The sequence below is a fragment of the Hyla sarda genome, unplaced genomic scaffold (assembly GCF_029499605.1).
Source record: "Hyla sarda isolate aHylSar1 unplaced genomic scaffold, aHylSar1.hap1 scaffold_1560, whole genome shotgun sequence".
Taxonomy (NCBI): domain Eukaryota; kingdom Metazoa; phylum Chordata; class Amphibia; order Anura; family Hylidae; genus Hyla; species Hyla sarda.
This window is the reverse complement of record NW_026608196.1, coordinates 59,771-81,730: the sequence shown is the minus strand read 5'-3', so window position 1 is coordinate 81,730 and position 21,960 is coordinate 59,771. Positions and strand designations below refer to the sequence as shown.

Below are 21,960 nucleotides of genomic sequence, written 5' to 3'. Positions count from 1 at the left end.
GCAGGCAACAAAGGTAGGTGTGTGCTTGTGTGTGTGTTTCCTATGCAGATCCTAAGCCCAGTGTCACATGCAAGTAGGAGGAGTAAGAAGGGTTCCTGGCAAATCCGGGTTATGGATTGCATTTAAAAAGGCCCCGTGGGAGTGCAATGGGCCCCTGTCTTGCTGCTTAGCAATAATGGTATGGGTTTAGGTTCTGCTGTGTGTACTGGTGGTTGACTGCCCCCCAGCCCAGAGTGTGCATGGAAAATTGTCTGGCAGCCTCCCTGACAGCAAGCAGTGATAGTGCCCATGAAGGGGACCTTGTTGGGCCCGCCCCTTTCACGGTTATCGCTTCTCGGCCTTTTGGCTAAGATCAAGTGTAGTATCTGTTCTTATCAGTTTAATATCTGATACGTCCCCTATCTGGGGACCATATATTAAATGGATTTTTGAGAACGGGGGCCGATTTCGAAGCTTGCTTCCGTCGCCCTATGCATTGACCCGATATGGCAGTATCTTCGGGTACAGTGCACCACCCCCTTACAGGGTTAAAAAGAAAGATTCCTACTTTCATTGCTACCTGCTTGCTGGCTAGCCAGCTAGCCAGCCCTGTGGGCCTTGCTGCTGCTGCTGCTGCAGCCAAAAAACAAAAGGTGGTGCTGCTGCTGCTTCTGCTTCTGCTTGTGTCTGGCCGCTGTTGGAGCGTCCAGGCACAGGACTTCTGCTGCTGCTGACTAAATGGCCTCCTTAATTGGATCATTTGAGTAGCCAGCACACCTGTGCAGGTAGGGCATGACATGATAGGCAGCTGCCTTGATAGCGGGTGGGTGCTGAATGTTCCTAATTGACAAAATAAGATTAATGCTTATGAAGAAATATAAAATCTCATCCCTTCCCCAATATCGCGCCACACCCCTACCCCTTAATTCCCTGGTTGAACTTGATGGACATATGTCTTTTTTCGACCGTACTAACTATGTAACTATGTAACATAACATGGGGGGGGGGGGTCTCCTGGCTGTTCACACAGGTGTGTCATTGCTGTACATTGACCATGCATTGCTTCTGTGGTATTGCAAAGGCAAAGACAAATGCTTCCAGCCATCCATTGCACTAATGGATTGGTCATCAGCTGGCTGTCTATGTCCCGCATCAATATAGACCAAAGTACAGAGGGTTAGGCTATGCTATTGTGCACCTACCTGATGCATCAGAAGGTGCGAGGCCCTTGCTAAATTCTGTGCACAGACTTTGAGATCTATGCTTTAGACTGTATCTAAACCTGCTCCAACATGGACTGACATTCTGGCCTACTTTCAGCCGATGCGACTTGTCTGTCGCTGAACAGTCGCTTTTTATGTATTCAGCACCTATGTATAATGTTGTAAAAATGCTCTAGAAGCTAAAGTCGCAGAAATGTCACACATATTTGGCCTGCAACTTTCTGTGCGACAAATTCAGACAGGAAAAATCAGTATAAATCCTTAGAAAATTATCCCCCAGTGTCTCCATCTGCTGGCGGTATTGAATAAGCATTGCTGCACTGATGGGGTATGCATTAGACGAAAAAAAGAAGAAAAAGAAGAATAATACGCCCAGAAAAGAGGCGAAAAGGAGAAAAACGTAAAAAAACGTGAAAAAAAAGTAAGAGGAAGAGAAGGGAAAAAAAGGTGGAAATGGGTTTAAAAGTGATTTCGGCGGAGAAATATATATATATATATATATATATATATATATATATACGCGCACACACACACATATATATAAAACGTATTCTCCGTTGAGATATTGCAGCCGCTGCTGTGTCCAGGCCCAGGAGCCTTAGCACTGTGCTGTGATGTCACTCAATACCACTGACATCACTAGGTGTAAACAACATCTCTCCTTTGCTGTGTATGTGACTATGGAGCTGTTTGGTGATGTCGTCTATTATGGCCTTCATAGAAGCAACAGGAGATTGTTGCATCCATCTAGAACCCTCAGAACTACAGTGCTATGATGTCACTCACTTCCACAGGCCTTGCAGAGTGTAAACAACAACAACCCAGCTTTGTTGTGTATGTAACCATAGGGATTTGTGATGTCACCTAGAACCTTCACAGCAGCGACAGCTTTATGAGGAGCATCAGCACTGCTCTGCCTGAGCAGAACCATCACCGCCATAGGTTGTCAAATAACCCGGGTTTAACCCACACAGGTAAGTCCAATGGGGTGCAGGCATGTCCTCTATGCTTACAGCTTCCCGTGGGTGTTGGTTTGATACCGTTTGGGGACAGCCAAGGAGGCATCTGCAGGCAACAAAGGTAGGTGTGTGCTTGTGTGTGTGTTTCCTATGCAGATCCTAAGCCCAGTGTCACATGCAAGTAGGAGGAGTAAGAAGGGTTCCTGGCAAATCCGGGTTATGGATTGCATTTAAAAAGGCCCCGTGGGAGTGCAATGGGCCCCTGTCTTGCTGCTTAGCAATAATGGTATGGGTTTAGGTTCTGCTGTGTGTACTGGTGGTTGACTGCCCCCCAGCCCAGAGTGTGCATGGAAAATTGTCTGGCAGCCTCCCTGACAGCAAGCAGTGATAGTGCCCATGAAGGGGACCTTGTTGGGCCCGCCCCTTTCACGGTTATCGCTTCTCGGCCTTTTGGCTAAGATCAAGTGTAGTATCTGTTCTTATCAGTTTAATATCTGATACGTCCCCTATCTGGGGACCATATATTAAATGGATTTTTGAGAACGGGGGCCGATTTCGAAGCTTGCTTCCGTCGCCCTATGCATTGACCCGATATGGCAGTATCTTCGGGTACAGTGCACCACCCCCTTACAGGGTTAAAAAGAAAGATTCCTACTTTCATTGCTACCTGCTTGCTGGCTAGCCAGCTAGCCAGCCCTGTGGGCCTTGCTGCTGCTGCTGCTGCAGCCAAAAAACAAAAGGTGGTGCTGCTGCTGCTTCTGCTTCTGCTTGTGTCTGGCCGCTGTTGGAGCGTCCAGGCACAGGACTTCTGCTGCTGCTGACTAAATGGCCTCCTTAATTGGATCATTTGAGTAGCCAGCACACCTGTGCAGGTAGGGCATGACATGATAGGCAGCTGCCTTGATAGCGGGTGGGTGCTGAATGTTCCTAATTGACAAAATAAGATTAATGCTTATGAAGAAATATAAAATCTCATCCCTTCCCCAATATCGCGCCACACCCCTACCCCTTAATTCCCTGGTTGAACTTGATGGACATATGTCTTTTTTCGACCGTACTAACTATGTAACTATGTAACATAACATGGGGGGGGGGGGGGTCTCCTGGCTGTTCACACAGGTGTGTCATTGCTGTACATTGACCATGCATTGCTTCTGTGGTATTGCAAAGGCAAAGACAAATGCTTCCAGCCATCCATTGCACTAATGGATTGGTCATCAGCTGGCTGTCTATGTCCCGCATCAATATAGACCAAAGTACAGAGGGTTAGGCTATGCTATTGTGCACCTACCTGATGCATCAGAAGGTGCGAGGCCCTTGCTAAATTCTGTGCACAGACTTTGAGATCTATGCTTTAGACTGTATCTAAACCTGCTCCAACATGGACTGACATTCTGGCCTACTTTCAGCCGATGCGACTTGTCTGTCGCTGAACAGTCGCTTTTTATGTATTCAGCACCTATGTATAATGTTGTAAAAATGCTCTAGAAGCTAAAGTCGCAGAAATGTCACACATATTTGGCCTGCAACTTTCTGTGCGACAAATTCAGACAGGAAAAATCAGTATAAATCCTTAGAAAATTATCCCCCAGTGTCTCCATCTGCTGGCGGTATTGAATAAGCATTGCTGCACTGATGGGGTATGCATTAGACGAAAAAAAAGAAGAAAAAGAAGAATAATACGCCCAGAAAAGAGGCGAAAAGGAGAAAAACGTAAAAAAACGTGAAAAAAAAGTAAGAGGAAGAGAAGGGAAAAAAAGGTGGAAATGGGTTTAAAAGTGATTTCGGCGGAGAAATATATATATATATATATATATATATATATATATATATATATATACGCGCACACACACACATAGATATAAACGTATTCTCCGTTGAGATATTGCAGCCGCTGCTGTGTCCAGGCCCAGGAGCCTTAGCACTGTGCTGTGATGTCACTCAATACCACTGACATCACTAGGTGTAAACAACATCTCTCCTTTGCTGTGTATGTGACTATGGAGCTGTTTGGTGATGTCGTCTATTATGGCCTTCATAGAAGCAACAGGAGATTGTTGCATCCATCTAGAACCCTCAGAACTACAGTGCTATGATGTCACTCACTTCCACAGGCCTTGCAGAGTGTAAACAACAACAACCCAGCTTTGTTGTGTATGTAACCATAGGGATTTGTGATGTCACCTAGAACCTTCACAGCAGCGACAGCTTTATGAGGAGCATCAGCACTGCTCTGCCTGAGCAGAACCATCACCGCCATAGGTTGTCAAATAACCCGGGTTTAACCCACACAGGTAAGTCCAATGGGGTGCAGGCATGTCCTCTATGCTTACAGCTTCCCGTGGGTGTTGGTTTGATACCGTTTGGGGACAGCCAAGGAGGCATCTGCAGGCAACAAAGGTAGGTGTGTGCTTGTGTGTGTGTTTCCTATGCAGATCCTAAGCCCAGTGTCACATGCAAGTAGGAGGAGTAAGAAGGGTTCCTGGCAAATCCGGGTTATGGATTGCATTTAAAAAGGCCCCGTGGGAGTGCAATGGGCCCCTGTCTTGCTGCTTAGCAATAATGGTATGGGTTTAGGTTCTGCTGTGTGTACTGGTGGTTGACTGCCCCCCAGCCCAGAGTGTGCATGGAAAATTGTCTGGCAGCCTCCCTGACAGCAAGCAGTGATAGTGCCCATGAAGGGGACCTTGTTGGGCCCGCCCCTTTCACGGTTATCGCTTCTCGGCCTTTTGGCTAAGATCAAGTGTAGTATCTGTTCTTATCAGTTTAATATCTGATACGTCCCCTATCTGGGGACCATATATTAAATGGATTTTTGAGAACGGGGGCCGATTTCGAAGCTTGCTTCCGTCGCCCTATGCATTGACCCGATATGGCAGTATCTTCGGGTACAGTGCACCACCCCCTTACAGGGTTAAAAAGAAAGATTCCTACTTTCATTGCTACCTGCTTGCTGGCTAGCCAGCTAGCCAGCCCTGTGGGCCTTGCTGCTGCTGCTGCTGCAGCCAAAAAACAAAAGGTGGTGCTGCTGCTGCTTCTGCTTCTGCTTGTGTCTGGCCGCTGTTGGAGCGTCCAGGCACAGGACTTCTGCTGCTGCTGACTAAATGGCCTCCTTAATTGGATCATTTGAGTAGCCAGCACACCTGTGCAGGTAGGGCATGACATGATAGGCAGCTGCCTTGATAGCGGGTGGCTGCTGAATGTTCCTAATTGACAAAATAAGATTAATGCTTATGAAGAAATATAAAATCTCATCCCTTCCCCAATATCGCGCCACACCCCTACCCCTTAATTCCCTGGTTGAACTTGATGGACATATGTCTTTTTTCGACCGTACTAACTATGTAACTATGTAACATAACATGGGGGGGGGGGTCTCCTGGCTGTTCACACAGGTGTGTCATTGCTGTACATTGACCATGCATTGCTTCTGTGGTATTGCAAAGGCAAAGACAAATGCTTCCAGCCATCCATTGCACTAATGGATTGGTCATCAGCTGGCTGTCTATGTCCCGCATCAATATAGACCAAAGTACAGAGGGTTAGGCTATGCTATTGTGCACCTACCTGATGCATCAGAAGGTGCGAGGCCCTTGCTAAATTCTGTGCACAGACTTTGAGATCTATGCTTTAGACTGTATCTAAACCTGCTCCAACATGGACTGACATTCTGGCCTACTTTCAGCCGATGCGACTTGTCTGTCGCTGAACAGTCGCTTTTTATGTATTCAGCACCTATGTATAATGTTGTAAAAATGCTCTAGAAGCTAAAGTCGCAGAAATGTCACACATATTTGGCCTGCAACTTTCTGTGCGACAAATTCAGACAGGAAAAATCAGTATAAATCCTTAGAAAATTATCCCCCAGTGTCTCCATCTGCTGGCGGTATTGAATAAGCATTGCTGCACTGATGGGGTATGCATTAGACGAAAAAAAAGAAGAAAAAGAAGAATAATACGCCCAGAAAAGAGGCGAAAAGGAGAAAAACGTAAAAAAACGTGAAAAAAAAGTAAGAGGAAGAGAAGGGAAAAAAAGGTGGAAATGGGTTTAAAAGTGATTTCGGCGGAGAAATATATATATATATATATATATATATATATATATATATATATATATATATATATATACGCGCACACACACACATATATATAAACGTATTCTCCGTTGAGATATTGCAGCCGCTGCTGTGTCCAGGCCCAGGAGCCTTAGCACTGTGCTGTGATGTCACTCAATACCACTGACATCACTAGGTGTAAACAACATCTCTCCTTTGCTGTGTATGTGACTATGGAGCTGTTTGGTGATGTCGTCTATTATGGCCTTCATAGAAGCAACAGGAGATTGTTGCATCCATCTAGAACCCTCAGAACTACAGTGCTATGATGTCACTCACTTCCACAGGCCTTGCAGAGTGTAAACAACAACAACCCAGCTTTGTTGTGTATGTAACCATAGGGATTTGTGATGTCACCTAGAACCTTCACAGCAGCGACAGCTTTATGAGGAGCATCAGCACTGCTCTGCCTGAGCAGAACCATCACCGCCATAGGTTGTCAAATAACCCGGGTTTAACCCACACAGGTAAGTCCAATGGGGTGCAGGCATGTCCTCTATGCTTACAGCTTCCCGTGGGTGTTGGTTTGATACCGTTTGGGGACAGCCAAGGAGGCATCTGCAGGCAACAAAGGTAGGTGTGTGCTTGTGTGTGTGTTTCCTATGCAGATCCTAAGCCCAGTGTCACATGCAAGTAGGAGGAGTAAGAAGGGTTCCTGGCAAATCCGGGTTATGGATTGCATTTAAAAAGGCCCCGTGGGAGTGCAATGGGCCCCTGTCTTGCTGCTTAGCAATAATGGTATGGGTTTAGGTTCTGCTGTGTGTACTGGTGGTTGACTGCCCCCCAGCCCAGAGTGTGCATGGAAAATTGTCTGGCAGCCTCCCTGACAGCAAGCAGTGATAGTGCCCATGAAGGGGACCTTGTTGGGCCCGCCCCTTTCACGGTTATCGCTTCTCGGCCTTTTGGCTAAGATCAAGTGTAGTATCTGTTCTTATCAGTTTAATATCTGATACGTCCCCTATCTGGGGACCATATATTAAATGGATTTTTGAGAACGGGGGCCGATTTCGAAGCTTGCTTCCGTCGCCCTATGCATTGACCCGATATGGCAGTATCTTCGGGTACAGTGCACCACCCCCTTACAGGGTTAAAAAGAAAGATTCCTACTTTCATTGCTACCTGCTTGCTGGCTAGCCAGCTAGCCAGCCCTGTGGGCCTTGCTGCTGCTGCTGCTGCAACCAAAAAACAAAAGGTGGTGCTGCTGCTGCTTCTGCTTCTGCTTGTGTCTGGCCGCTGTTGGAGCGTCCAGGCACAGGACTTCTGCTGCTGCTGACTAAATGGCCTCCTTAATTGGATCATTTGAGTAGCCAGCACACCTGTGCAGGTAGGGCATGACATGATAGGCAGCTGCCTTGATAGCGGGTGGGTGCTGAATGTTCCTAATTGACAAAATAAGATTAATGCTTATGAAGAAATATAAAATCTCATCCCTTCCCCAATATCGCGCCACACCCCTACCCCTTAATTCCCTGGTTGAACTTGATGGACATATGTCTTTTTTCGACCGTACTAACTATGTAACTATGTAACATAACATGGGGGGGGGGGTCTCCTGGCTGTTCACACAGGTGTGTCATTGCTGTACATTGACCATGCATTGCTTCTGTGGTATTGCAAAGGCAAAGACAAATGCTTCCAGCCATCCATTGCACTAATGGATTGGTCATCAGCTGGCTGTCTATGTCCCGCATCAATATAGACCAAAGTACAGAGGGTTAGGCTATGCTATTGTGCACCTACCTGATGCATCAGAAGGTGCGAGGCCCTTGCTAAATTCTGTGCACAGACTTTGAGATCTATGCTTTAGACTGTATCTAAACCTGCTCCAACATGGACTGACATTCTGGCCTACTTTCAGCCGATGCGACTTGTCTGTCGCTGAACAGTCGCTTTTTATGTATTCAGCACCTATGTATAATGTTGTAAAAATGCTCTAGAAGCTAAAGTCGCAGAAATGTCACACATATTTGGCCTGCAACTTTCTGTGCGACAAATTCAGACAGGAAAAATCAGTATAAATCCTTAGAAAATTATCCCCCAGTGTCTCCATCTGCTGGCGGTATTGAATAAGCATTGCTACACTGATGGGGTATGCATTAGACGAAAAAAAAGAAGAAAAAGAAGAATAATACGCCCAGAAAAGAGGCGAAAAGGAGAAAAACGTAAAAAAACGTGAAAAAAAAGTAAGAGGAAGAGAAGGGAAAAAAAGGTGGAAATGGGTTTAAAAGTGATTTCGGCGGAGAAATATATATATATATATATATATATATATATATATATATATATACGCGCACACACACACATATATATAAACGTATTCTCCGTTGAGATATTGCAGCCGCTGCTGTGTCCAGGCCCAGGAGCCTTAGCACTGTGCTGTGATGTCACTCAATACCACTGACATCACTAGGTGTAAACAACATCTCTCCTTTGCTGTGTATGTGACTATGGAGCTGTTTGGTGATGTCGTCTATTATGGCCTTCATAGAAGCAACAGGAGATTGTTGCATCCATCTAGAACCCTCAGAACTACAGTGCTATGATGTCACTCACTTCCACAGGCCTTGCAGAGTGTAAACAACAACAACCCAGCTTTGTTGTGTATGTAACCATAGGGATTTGTGATGTCACCTAGAACCTTCACAGCAGCGACAGCTTTATGAGGAGCATCAGCACTGCTCTGCCTGAGCAGAACCATCACCGCCATAGGTTGTCAAATAACCCGGGTTTAACCCACACAGGTAAGTCCAATGGGGTGCAGGCATGTCCTCTATGCTTACAGCTTCCCGTGGGTGTTGGTTTGATACCGTTTGGGGACAGCCAAGGAGGCATCTGCAGGCAACAAAGGTAGGTGTGTGCTTGTGTGTGTGTTTCCTATGCAGATCCTAAGCCCAGTGTCACATGCAAGTAGGAGGAGTAAGAAGGGTTCCTGGCAAATCCGGGTTATGGATTGCATTTAAAAAGGCCCCGTGGGAGTGCAATGGGCCCCTGTCTTGCTGCTTAGCAATAATGGTATGGGTTTAGGTTCTGCTGTGTGTACTGGTGGTTGACTGCCCCCCAGCCCAGAGTGTGCATGGAAAATTGTCTGGCAGCCTCCCTGACAGCAAGCAGTGATAGTGCCCATGAAGGGGACCTTGTTGGGCCCGCCCCTTTCACGGTTATCGCTTCTCGGCCTTTTGGCTAAGATCAAGTGTAGTATCTGTTCTTATCAGTTTAATATCTGATACGTCCCCTATCTGGGGACCATATATTAAATGGATTTTTGAGAACGGGGGCCGATTTCGAAGCTTGCTTCCGTCGCCCTATGCATTGACCCGATATGGCAGTATCTTCGGGTACAGTGCACCACCCCCTTACAGGGTTAAAAAGAAAGATTCCTACTTTCATTGCTACCTGCTTGCTGGCTAGCCAGCTAGCCAGCCCTGTGGGCCTTGCTGCTGCTGCTGCTGCAGCCAAAAAACAAAAGGTGGTGCTGCTGCTGCTTCTGCTTCTGCTTGTGTCTGGCCGCTGTTGGAGCGTCCAGGCACAGGACTTCTGCTGCTGCTGACTAAATGGCCTCCTTAATTGGATCATTTGAGTAGCCAGCACACCTGTGCAGGTAGGGCATGACATGATAGGCAGCTGCCTTGATAGCGGGTGGGTGCTGAATGTTCCTAATTGACAAAATAAGATTAATGCTTATGAAGAAATATAAAATCTCATCCCTTCCCCAATATCGCGCCACACCCCTACCCCTTAATTCCCTGGTTGAACTTGATGGACATATGTCTTTTTTCGACCGTACTAACTATGTAACTATGTAACATAACATGGGGGGGGGGGGTCTCCTGGCTGTTCACACAGGTGTGTCATTGCTGTACATTGACCATGCATTGCTTCTGTGGTATTGCAAAGGCAAAGACAAATGCTTCCAGCCATCCATTGCACTAATGGATTGGTCATCAGCTGGCTGTCTATGTCCCGCATCAATATAGACCAAAGTACAGAGGGTTAGGCTATGCTATTGTGCACCTACCTGATGCATCAGAAGGTGCGAGGCCCTTGCTAAATTCTGTGCACAGACTTTGAGATCTATGCTTTAGACTGTATCTAAACCTGCTCCAACATGGACTGACATTCTGGCCTACTTTCAGCCGATGCGACTTGTCTGTCGCTGAACAGTCGCTTTTTATGTATTCAGCACCTATGTATAATGTTGTAAAAATGCTCTAGAAGCTAAAGTCGCAGAAATGTCACACATATTTGGCCTGCAACTTTCTGTGCGACAAATTCAGACAGGAAAAATCAGTATAAATCCTTAGAAAATTATCCCCCAGTGTCTCCATCTGCTGGCGGTATTGAATAAGCATTGCTGCACTGATGGGGTATGCATTAGACGAAAAAAAAGAAGAAAAAGAAGAATAATACGCCCAGAAAAGAGGCGAAAAGGAGAAAAACGTAAAAAAACGTGAAAAAAAAGTAAGAGGAAGAGAAGGGAAAAAAAGGTGGAAATGGGTTTAAAAGTGATTTCGGCGGAGAAATATATATATATATATATATATATATATATATATATATATATATATATACGCGCACACACACACATATATATAAACGTATTCTCCGTTGAGATATTGCAGCCGCTGCTGTGTCCAGGCCCAGGAGCCTTAGCACTGTGCTGTGATGTCACTCAATACCACTGACATCACTAGGTGTAAACAACATCTCTCCTTTGCTGTGTATGTGACTATGGAGCTGTTTGGTGATGTCGTCTATTATGGCCTTCATAGAAGCAACAGGAGATTGTTGCATCCATCTAGAACCCTCAGAACTACAGTGCTATGATGTCACTCACTTCCACAGGCCTTGCAGAGTGTAAACAACAACAACCCAGCTTTGTTGTGTATGTAACCATAGGGATTTGTGATGTCACCTAGAACCTTCACAGCAGCGACAGCTTTATGAGGAGCATCAGCACTGCTCTGCCTGAGCAGAACCATCACCGCCATAGGTTGTCAAATAACCCGGGTTTAACCCACACAGGTAAGTCCAATGGGGTGCAGGCATGTCCTCTATGCTTACAGCTTCCCGTGGGTGTTGGTTTGATACCGTTTGGGGACAGCCAAGGAGGCATCTGCAGGCAACAAAGGTAGGTGTGTGCTTGTGTGTGTGTTTCCTATGCAGATCCTAAGCCCAGTGTCACATGCAAGTAGGAGGAGTAAGAAGGGTTCCTGGCAAATCCGGGTTATGGATTGCATTTAAAAAGGCCCCGTGGGAGTGCAATGGGCCCCTGTCTTGCTGCTTAGCAATAATGGTATGGGTTTAGGTTCTGCTGTGTGTACTGGTGGTTGACTGCCCCCCAGCCCAGAGTGTGCATGGAAAATTGTCTGGCAGCCTCCCTGACAGCAAGCAGTGATAGTGCCCATGAAGGGGACCTTGTTGGGCCCGCCCCTTTCACGGTTATCGCTTCTCGGCCTTTTGGCTAAGATCAAGTGTAGTATCTGTTCTTATCAGTTTAATATCTGATACGTCCCCTATCTGGGGACCATATATTAAATGGATTTTTGAGAACGGGGGCCGATTTCGAAGCTTGCTTCCGTCGCCCTATGCATTGACCCGATATGGCAGTATCTTCGGGTACAGTGCACCACCCCCTTACAGGGTTAAAAAGAAAGATTCCTACTTTCATTGCTACCTGCTTGCTGGCTAGCCAGCTAGCCAGCCCTGTGGGCCTTGCTGCTGCTGCTGCTGCAGCCAAAAAACAAAAGGTGGTGCTGCTGCTGCTTCTGCTTCTGCTTGTGTCTGGCCGCTGTTGGAGCGTCCAGGCACAGGACTTCTGCTGCTGCTGACTAAATGGCCTCCTTAATTGGATCATTTGAGTAGCCAGCACACCTGTGCAGGTAGGGCATGACATGATAGGCAGCTGCCTTGATAGCGGGTGGGTGCTGAATGTTCCTAATTGACAAAATAAGATTAATGCTTATGAAGAAATATAAAATCTCATCCCTTCCCCAATATCGCGCCACACCCCTACCCCTTAATTCCCTGGTTGAACTTGATGGACATATGTCTTTTTTCGACCGTACTAACTATGTAACTATGTAACATAACATGGGGGGGGGGGGGGGTCTCCTGGCTGTTCACACAGGTGTGTCATTGCTGTACATTGACCATGCATTGCTTCTGTGGTATTGCAAAGGCAAAGACAAATGCTTCCAGCCATCCATTGCACTAATGGATTGGTCATCAGCTGGCTGTCTATGTCCCGCATCAATATAGACCAAAGTACAGAGGGTTAGGCTATGCTATTGTGCACCTACCTGATGCATCAGAAGGTGCGAGGCCCTTGCTAAATTCTGTGCACAGACTTTGAGATCTATGCTTTAGACTGTATCTAAACCTGCTCCAACATGGACTGACATTCTGGCCTACTTTCAGCCGATGCGACTTGTCTGTCGCTGAACAGTCGCTTTTTATGTATTCAGCACCTATGTATAATGTTGTAAAAATGCTCTAGAAGCTAAAGTCGCAGAAATGTCACACATATTTGGCCTGCAACTTTCTGTGTGACAAATTCAGACAGGAAAAATCAGTATAAATCCTTAGAAAATTATCCCCCAGTGTCTCCATCTGCTGGCGGTATTGAATAAGCATTGCTGCACTGATGGGGTATGCATTAGACGAAAAAAAAGAAGAAAAAGAAGAATAATACGCCCAGAAAAGAGGCGAAAAGGAGAAAAACGTAAAAAAACGTGAAAAAAAAGTAAGAGGAAGAGAAGGGAAAAAAAGGTGGAAATGGGTTTAAAAGTGATTTCGGCGGAGAAATATATATATATATATATATATATATATATATATTAGTTAGGAGTAGCCGTATTAGTCCAGTGATGCAAAAAGCAAAATCATCGGTAGTTGCAGTATCTTGTAATACCTTTTTTATTGGACTAACAAGATTTTGTAGAGACAAGCTTTCGGGATTCCTCCCTTTATCAAGTCATAAGCATTTCTGAGCTCACAAGGAGAAAACACGCGCACACACACACATATATATAAACGTATTCTCCGTTGAGATATTGCAGCCGCTGCTGTGTCCAGGCCCAGGAGCCTTAGCACTGTGCTGTGATGTCACTCAATACCACTGACATCACTAGGTGTAAACAACATCTCTCCTTTGCTGTGTATGTGACTATGGAGCTGTTTGGTGATGTCGTCTATTATGGCCTTCATAGAAGCAACAGGAGATTGTTGCATCCATCTAGAACCCTCAGAACTACAGTGCTATGATGTCACTCACTTCCACAGGTCTTGCAGAGTGTAAACAACAACAACCCAGCTTTGTTGTGTATGTAACCATAGGGATTTGTGATGTCACCTAGAACCTTCACAGCAGCGACAGCTTTATGAGGAGCATCAGCACTGCTCTGCCTGAGCAGAACCATCACCGCCATAGGTTGTCAAATAACCCGGGTTTAACCCACACAGGTAAGTCCAATGGGGTGCAGGCATGTCCTCTATGCTTACAGCTTCCCGTGGGTGTTGGTTTGATACCGTTTGGGGACAGCCAAGGAGGCATCTGCAGGCAACAAAGGTAGGTGTGTGCTTGTGTGTGTGTTTCCTATGCAGATCCTAAGCCCAGTGTCACATGCAAGTAGGAGGAGTAAGAAGGGTTCCTGGCAAATCCGGGTTATGGATTGCATTTAAAAAGGCCCCGTGGGAGTGCAATGGGCCCCTGTCTTGCTGCTTAGCAATAATGGTATGGGTTTAGGTTCTGCTGTGTGTACTGGTGGTTGACTGCCCCCCAGCCCAGAGTGTGCATGGAAAATTGTCTGGCAGCCTCCCTGACAGCAAGCAGTGATAGTGCCCATGAAGGGGACCTTGTTGGGCCCGCCCCTTTCACGGTTATCGCTTCTCGGCCTTTTGGCTAAGATCAAGTGTAGTATCTGTTCTTATCAGTTTAATATCTGATACGTCCCCTATCTGGGGACCATATATTAAATGGATTTTTGAGAACGGGGGCCGATTTCGAAGCTTGCTTCCGTCGCCCTATGCATTGACCCGATATGGCAGTATCTTCGGGTACAGTGCACCACCCCCTTACAGGGTTAAAAAGAAAGATTCCTACTTTCATTGCTACCTGCTTGCTGGCTAGCCAGCTAGCCAGCCCTGTGGGCCTTGCTGCTGCTGCTGCTGCAGCCAAAAAACAAAAGGTGGTGCTGCTGCTGCTTCTGCTTCTGCTTGTGTCTGGCCGCTGTTGGAGCGTCCAGGCACAGGACTTCTGCTGCTGCTGACTAAATGGCCTCCTTAATTGGATCATTTGAGTAGCCAGCACACCTGTGCAGGTAGGGCATGACATGATAGGCAGCTGCCTTGATAGCGGGTGGGTGCTGAATGTTCCTAATTGACAAAATAAGATTAATGCTTATGAAGAAATATAATCCCCCAGTGTCTCCATCTGCTGGCGGTATTGAATAAGCATTGCTGCACTGATGGGGTATGCATTAGACGAAAAAAAAGAAGAAAAAGAAGAATAATACGCCCAGAAAAGAGGCGAAAAGGAGAAAAACGTAAAAAAACGTGAAAAAAAAGTAAGAGGAAGAGAAGGGAAAAAAAGGTGGAAATGGGTTTAAAAGTGATTTCGGCGGAGAAATATATATATATATATATATATATATATATATATATATATATATATACGCGCACACACACACATATATATAAACGTATTCTCCGTTGAGATATTGCAGCCGCTGCTGTGTCCAGGCCCAGGAGCCTTAGCACTGTGCTGTGATGTCACTCAATACCACTGACATCACTAGGTGTAAACAACATCTCTCCTTTGCTGTGTATGTGACTATGGAGCTGTTTGGTGATGTCTTCTATTATGGCCTTCATAGAAGCAACAGGAGATTGTTGCATCCATCTAGAACCCTCAGAACTACAGTGCTATGATGTCACTCACTTCCACAGGCCTTGCAGAGTGTAAACAACAACAACCCAGCTTTGTTGTGTATGTAACCATAGGGATTTGTGATGTCACCTAGAACCTTCACAGCAGCGACAGCTTTATGAGGAGCATCAGCACTGCTCTGCCTGAGCAGAACCATCACCGCCATAGGTTGTCAAATAACCCGGGTTTAACCCACACAGGTAAGTCCAATGGGGTGCAGGCATGTCCTCTATGCTTACAGCTTCCCGTGGGTGTTGGTTTGATACCGTTTGGGGACAGCCAAGGAGGCATCTGCAGGCAACAAAGGTAGGTGTGTGCTTGTGTGTGTGTTTCCTATGCAGATCCTAAGCCCAGTGTCACATGCAAGTAGGAGGAGTAAGAAGGGTTCCTGGCAAATCCGGGTTATGGATTGCATTTAAAAAGGCCCCGTGGGAGTGCAATGGGCCCCTGTCTTGCTGCTTAGCAATAATGGTATGGGTTTAGGTTCTGCTGTGTGTACTGGTGGTTGACTGCCCCCCAGCCCAGAGTGTGCATGGAAAATTGTCTGGCAGCCTCCCTGACAGCAAGCAGTGATAGTGCCCATGAAGGGGACCTTGTTGGGCCCGCCCCTTTCACGGTTATCGCTTCTCGGCCTTTTGGCTAAGATCAAGTGTAGTATCTGTTCTTATCAGTTTAATATCTGATACGTCCCCTATCTGGGGACCATATATTAAATGGATTTTTGAGAACGGGGGCCGATTTCGAAGCTTGCTTCCGTCGCCCTATGCATTGACCCGATATGGCAGTATCTTCGGGTACAGTGCACCACCCCCTTACAGGGTTAAAAAGAAAGATTCCTACTTTCATTGCTACCTGCTTGCTGGCTAGCCAGCTAGCCAGCCCTGTGGGCCTTGCTGCTGCTGCTGCTGCAGCCAAAAAACAAAAGGTGGTGCTGCTGCTGCTTCTGCTTCTGCTTGTGTCTGGCCGCTGTTGGAGCGTCCAGGCACAGGACTTCTGCTGCTGCTGACTAAATGGCCTCCTTAATTGGATCATTTGAGTAGCCAGCACACCTGTGCAGGTAGGGCATGACATGATAGGCAGCTGCCTTGATAGCGGGTGGGTGCTGAATGTTCCTAATTGACAAAATAAGATTAATGCTTATGAAGAAATATAAAATCTCATCCCTTCCCCAATATCGCGCCACACCCCTACCCCTTAATTCCCTGGTTGAACTTGATGGACATATGTCTTTTTTCGACCGTACTAACTATGTAACTATGTAACATAACATGGGGGGGGGGGGGTCTCCTGGCTGTTCACACAGGTGTGTCATTGCTGTACATTGACCATGCATTGCTTCTGTGGTATTGCAAAGGCAAAGACAAATGCTTCCAGCCATCCATTGCACTAATGGATTGGTCATCAGCTGGCTGTCTATGTCCCGCATCAATATAGACCAAAGTACAGAGGGTTAGGCTATGCTATTGTGCACCTACCTGATGCATCAGAAGGTGCGAGGCCCTTGCTAAATTCTGTGCACAGACTTTGAGATCTATGCTTTAGACTGTATCTAAACCTGCTCCAACATGGACTGACATTCTGGCCTACTTTCAGCCGATGCGACTTGTCTGTCGCTGAACAGTCGCTTTTTATGTATTCAGCACCTATGTATAATGTTGTAAAAATGCTCTAGAAGCTAAAGTCGCAGAAATGTCACACATATTTGGCCTGCAACTTTCTGTGCGACAAATTCAGACAGGAAAAATCAGTATAAATCCTTAGAAAATTATCCCCCAGTGTCTCCATCTGCTGGCGGTATTGAATAAGCATTGCTGCACTGATGGGGTATGCATTAGACGAAAAAAAAGAAGAAAAAGAAGAATAATACGCCCAGAAAAGAGGCGAAAAGGAGAAAAACTTAAAAAAACGTGAAAAAAAAGTAAGAGGAAGAGAAGGGAAAAAAAGGTGGAAATGGGTTTAAAAGTGATTTCGGCGGAGAAATATATATATATATATATATATATATATATATATATATATATATGCGCACACACACACATATATATAAACGTATTCTCCGTTGAGATATTGCAGCCGCTGCTGTGTCCAGGCCCAGGAGCCTTAGCACTGTGCTGTGATGTCACTCAATACCACTGACATCACTAGGTGTAAACAACATCTCTCCTTTGCTGTGTATGTGACTATGGAGCTGTTTGGTGATGTCGTCTATTATGGCCTTCATAGAAGCAACAGGAGATTGTTGCATCCATCTAGAACCCTCAGAACTACAGTGCTATGATGTCACTCACTTCCACAGGCCTTGCAGAGTGTAAACAACAACAACCCAGCTTTGTTGTGTATGTAACCATAGGGATTTGTGATGTCACCTAGAACCTTCACAGCAGCGACAGCTTTATGAGGAGCATCAGCACTGCTCTGCCTGAGCAGAACCATCACCGCCATAGGTTGTCAAATAACCCGGGTTTAACCCACACAGGTAAGTCCAATGGGGTGCAGGCATGTCCTCTATGCTTACAGCTTCCCGTGGGTGTTGGTTTGATACCGTTTGGGGACAGCCAAGGAGGCATCTGCAGGCAACAAAGGTAGGTGTGTGCTTGTGTGTGTGTTTCCTATGCAGATCCTAAGCCCAGTGTCACATGCAAGTAGGAGGAGTAAGAAGGGTTCCTGGCAAATCCGGGTTATGGATTGCATTTAAAAAGGCCCCGTGGGAGTGCAATGGGCCCCTGTCTTGCTGCTTAGCAATAATGGTATGGGTTTAGGTTCTGCTGTGTGTACTGGTGGTTGACTGCCCCCCAGCCCAGAGTGTGCATGGAAAATTGTCTGGCAGCCTCCCTGACAGCAAGCAGTGATAGTGCCCATGAAGGGGACCTTGTTGGGCCCGCCCCTTTCACGGTTATCGCTTCTCGGCCTTTTGGCTAAGATCAAGTGTAGTATCTGTTCTTATCAGTTTAATATCTGATACGTCCCCTATCTGGGGACCATATATTAAATGGATTTTTGAGAACGGGGGCCGATTTCGAAGCTTGCTTCCGTCGCCCTATGCATTGACCCGATATGGCAGTATCTTCGGGTACAGTGCACCACCCCCTTACAGGGTTAAAAAGAAAGATTCCTACTTTCATTGCTACCTGCTTGCTGGCTAGCCAGCTAGCCAGCCCTGTGGGCCTTGCTGCTGCTGCTGCTGCAGCCAAAAAACAAAAGGTGGTGCTGCTGCTGCTTCTGCTTCTGCTTGTGTCTGGCCGCTGTTGGAGCGTCCAGGCACAGGACTTCTGCTGCTGCTGACTAAATGGCCTCCTTAATTGGATCATTTGAGTAGCCAGCACACCTGTGCAGGTAGGGCATGACATGATAGGCAGCTGCCTTGATAGCGGGTGGGTGCTGAATGTTCCTAATTGACAAAATAAGATTAATGCTTATGAAGAAATATAAAATCTCATCCCTTCCCCAATATCGCGCCACACCCCTACCCCTTAATTCCCTGGTTGAACTTGATGGACATATGTCTTTTTTCGACCGTACTAACTATGTAACTATGTAACATAACATGGGGGGGGGGGGTCTCCTGGCTGTTCACACAGGTGTGTCATTGCTGTACATTGACCATGCATTGCTTCTGTGGTATTGCAAAGGCAAAGACAAATGCTTCCAGCCATCCATTGCACTAATGGATTGGTCATCAGCTGGCTGTCTATGTCCCGCATCAATATAGACCAAAGTACAGAGGGTTAGGCTATGCTATTGTGCACCTACCTGATGCATCAGAAGGTGCGAGGCCCTTGCTAAATTCTGTGCACAGACTTTGAGATCTATGCTTTAGACTGTATCTAAACCTGCTCCAACATGGACTGACATTCTGGCCTACTTTCAGCCGATGCGACTTGTCTGTCGCTGAACAGTCGCTTTTTATGTATTCAGCACCTATGTATAATGTTGTAAAAATGCTCTAGAAGCTAAAGTCGCAGAAATGTCACACATATTTGGCCTGCAACTTTCTGTGCGACAAATTCAGACAGGAAAAATCAGTATAAATCCTTAGAAAATTATCCCCCAGTGTCTCCATCTGCTGGCGGTATTGAATAAGCATTGCTGCACTGATGGGGTATGCATTAGACGAAAAAAAAGAAGAAAAAGAAGAATAATACGCCCAGAAAAGAGGCGAAAAGGAGAAAAACGTAAAAAAACGTGAAAAAAAAGTAAGAGGAAGAGAAGGGAAAAAAAGGTGGAAATGGGTTTAAAAGTGATTTCGGCGGAGAAATATATATATATATATATATATATATATATATATATATACGCGCACACACACACATATATATAAACGTATTCTCCGTTGAGATATTGCAGCCGCTGCTGTGTCCAGGCCCAGGAGCCTTAGCACTGTGCTGTGATGTCACTCAATACCACTGACATCACTAGGTGTAAACAACATCTCTCCTTTGCTGTGTATGTGACTATGGAGCTGTTTGGTGATGTCGTCTATTATGGCCTTCATAGAAGCAACAGGAGATTGTTGCATCCATCTAGAACCCTCAGAACTACAGTGCTATGATGTCACTCACTTCCACAGGCCTTGCAGAGTGTAAACAACAACAACCCAGCTTTGTTGTGTATGTAACCATAGGGATTTGTGATGTCACCTAGAACCTTCACAGCAGCGACAGCTTTATGAGGAGCATCAGCACTGCTCTGCCTGAGCAGAACCATCACCGCCATAGGTTGTCAAATAACCCGGGTTTAACCCACACAGGTAAGTCCAATGGGGTGCAGGCATGTCCTCTATGCTTACAGCTTCCCGTGGGTGTTGGTTTGATACCGTTTGGGGACAGCCAAGGAGGCATCTGCAGGCAACAAAGGTAGGTGTGTGCTTGTGTGTGTGTTTCCTATGCAGATCCTAAGCCCAGTGTCACATGCAAGTAGGAGGAGTAAGAAGGGTTCCTGGCAAATCCGGGTTATGGATTGCATTTAAAAAGGCCCCGTGGGAGTGCAATGGGCCCCTGTCTTGCTGCTTAGCAATAATGGTATGGGTTTAGGTTCTGCTGTGTGTACTGGTGGTTGACTGCCCCCCAGCCCAGAGTGTGCATGGAAAATTGTCTGGCAGCCTCCCTGACAGCAAGCAGTGATAGTGCCCATGAAGGGGACCTTGTTGGGCCCGCCCCTTTCACGGTTATCGCTTCTCGGCCTTTTGGCTAAGATCAAGTGTAGTATCTGTTCTTATCAGTTTAATATCTGATACGTCCCCTATCTGGGGACCATATATTAAATGGATTTTTGAGAACGGGGGCCGATTTCGAAGCTTGCTTCCGTCGCCCTATGCATTGACCCGATATGGCAGTATCTTCGGGTACAGTGCACCACCCCCTTACAGGGTTAAAAAGAAAGATTCCTACTTTCATTGCTACCTGCTTGCTGGCTAGCCAGCTAGCCAGCCCTGTGGGCCTAGCTGCTGCTGCTGCTGCAGCCAAAAAACAAAAGGTGGTGCTGCTGCTGCTTCTGCTTCTGCTTGTGTCTGGCCGCTGTTGGAGCGTCCAGGCACAGGACTTCTGCTGCTGCTGACTAAATGGCCTCCTTAATTGGATCATTTGAGTAGCCAGCACACCTGTGCAGGTAGGGCATGACATGATAGGCAGCTGCCTTGATAGCGGGTGGGTGCTGAATGTTCCTAATTGACAAAATAAGATTAATGCTTATGAAGAAATATAAAATCTCATCCCTTCCCCAATATCGCGCCACACCCCTACCCCTTAATTCCCTGGTTGAACTTGATGGACATATGTCTTTTTTCGACCGTACTAACTATGTAACTATGTAACATAACATGGGGGGGGGGGGTCTCCTGGCTGTTCACACAGGTGTGTCATTGCTGTACATTGACCATGCATTGCTTCTGTGGTATTGCAAAGGCAAAGACAAATGCTTCCAGCCATCCATTGCACTAATGGATTGGTCATCAGCTGGCTGTCTATGTCCCGCATCAATATAGACCAAAGTACAGAGGGTTAGGCTATGCTATTGTGCACCTACCTGATGCATCAGAAGGTGTGAGGCCCTTGCTAAATTCTGTGCACAGACTTTGAGATCTATGCTTTAGACTGTATCTAAACCTGCTCCAACATGGACTGACATTCTGGCCTACTTTCAGCCGATGCGACTTGTCTGTCGCTGAACAGTCGCTTTTTATGTATTCAGCACCTATGTATAATGTTGTAAAAATGCTCTAGAAGCTAAAGTCGCAGAAATGTCACACATATTTGGCCTGCAACTTTCTGTGCGACAAATTCAGACAGGAAAAATCAGTATAAATCCTTAGAAAATTATCCCCCAGTGTCTCCATCTGCTGGCGGTATTGAATAAGCATTGCTGCACTGATGGGGTATGCATTAGACGAAAAAAAAGAAGAAAAAGAAGAATAATACGCCCAGAAAAGAGGCGAAAAGGAGAAAAACGTAAAAAAACGTGAAAAAAAAGTAAGAGGAAGAGAAGGGAAAAAAAGGTGGAAATGGGTTTAAAAGTGATTTCGGCGGAGAAATATATATATATATATATATATATATATATACGCGCACACACACACATATATATAAACGTATTCTCCGTTGAGATATTGCAGCCGCTGCTGTGTCCAGGCCCAGGAGCCTTAGCACTGTGCTGTGATGTCACTCAATACCACTGACATCACTAGGTGTAAACAACATCTCTCCTTTGCTGTGTATGTGACTATGGAGCTGTTTGGTGATGTCGTCTATTATGGCCTTCATAGA

At 46.0% G+C, this 21,960-nt stretch overlaps 10 non-coding genes across 10 annotated transcripts; all 10 read left to right on the top strand.

Annotated features, from left to right (window-relative positions):
- The first annotated feature begins 326 nt into the window (after window positions 1-326).
- LOC130310206 (U2 spliceosomal RNA) lies at window positions 327-517 on the top strand. The gene has a single exon (XR_008858754.1). It is a non-coding gene; the product is annotated as a U2 spliceosomal RNA (small nuclear RNA).
- A 2,078-nt stretch (window positions 518-2,595) lies between these two features.
- On the top strand, window positions 2,596-2,786 carry LOC130310204 (U2 spliceosomal RNA). The gene has a single exon (XR_008858752.1). It is a non-coding gene; the product is annotated as a U2 spliceosomal RNA (small nuclear RNA).
- Window positions 2,787-4,874: 2,088 nt separating this feature from the next.
- On the top strand, window positions 4,875-5,065 carry LOC130310203 (U2 spliceosomal RNA). Its single transcript, XR_008858751.1, has one exon. It is a non-coding gene; the product is annotated as a U2 spliceosomal RNA (small nuclear RNA).
- Window positions 5,066-7,162: 2,097 nt separating this feature from the next.
- Window positions 7,163-7,353, top strand: LOC130310202 (U2 spliceosomal RNA). Its single transcript, XR_008858750.1, has one exon. It is a non-coding gene; the product is annotated as a U2 spliceosomal RNA (small nuclear RNA).
- A 2,083-nt stretch (window positions 7,354-9,436) lies between these two features.
- Window positions 9,437-9,627, top strand: LOC130310201 (U2 spliceosomal RNA). Its single transcript, XR_008858749.1, has one exon. It is a non-coding gene; the product is annotated as a U2 spliceosomal RNA (small nuclear RNA).
- Window positions 9,628-11,717: 2,090 nt separating this feature from the next.
- Window positions 11,718-11,908, top strand: LOC130310200 (U2 spliceosomal RNA). Its single transcript, XR_008858748.1, has one exon. It is a non-coding gene; the product is annotated as a U2 spliceosomal RNA (small nuclear RNA).
- A 2,248-nt stretch (window positions 11,909-14,156) lies between these two features.
- Window positions 14,157-14,347, top strand: LOC130310199 (U2 spliceosomal RNA). Its single transcript, XR_008858747.1, has one exon. It is a non-coding gene; the product is annotated as a U2 spliceosomal RNA (small nuclear RNA).
- Window positions 14,348-15,821: 1,474 nt separating this feature from the next.
- Window positions 15,822-16,012, top strand: LOC130310198 (U2 spliceosomal RNA). Its single transcript, XR_008858746.1, has one exon. It is a non-coding gene; the product is annotated as a U2 spliceosomal RNA (small nuclear RNA).
- A 2,085-nt stretch (window positions 16,013-18,097) lies between these two features.
- LOC130310197 (U2 spliceosomal RNA) lies at window positions 18,098-18,288 on the top strand. Its single transcript, XR_008858745.1, has one exon. It is a non-coding gene; the product is annotated as a U2 spliceosomal RNA (small nuclear RNA).
- Window positions 18,289-20,368: 2,080 nt separating this feature from the next.
- LOC130310196 (U2 spliceosomal RNA) lies at window positions 20,369-20,559 on the top strand. Its single transcript, XR_008858744.1, has one exon. It is a non-coding gene; the product is annotated as a U2 spliceosomal RNA (small nuclear RNA).
- The last annotated feature ends 1,401 nt before the right edge of the window (window positions 20,560-21,960 follow it).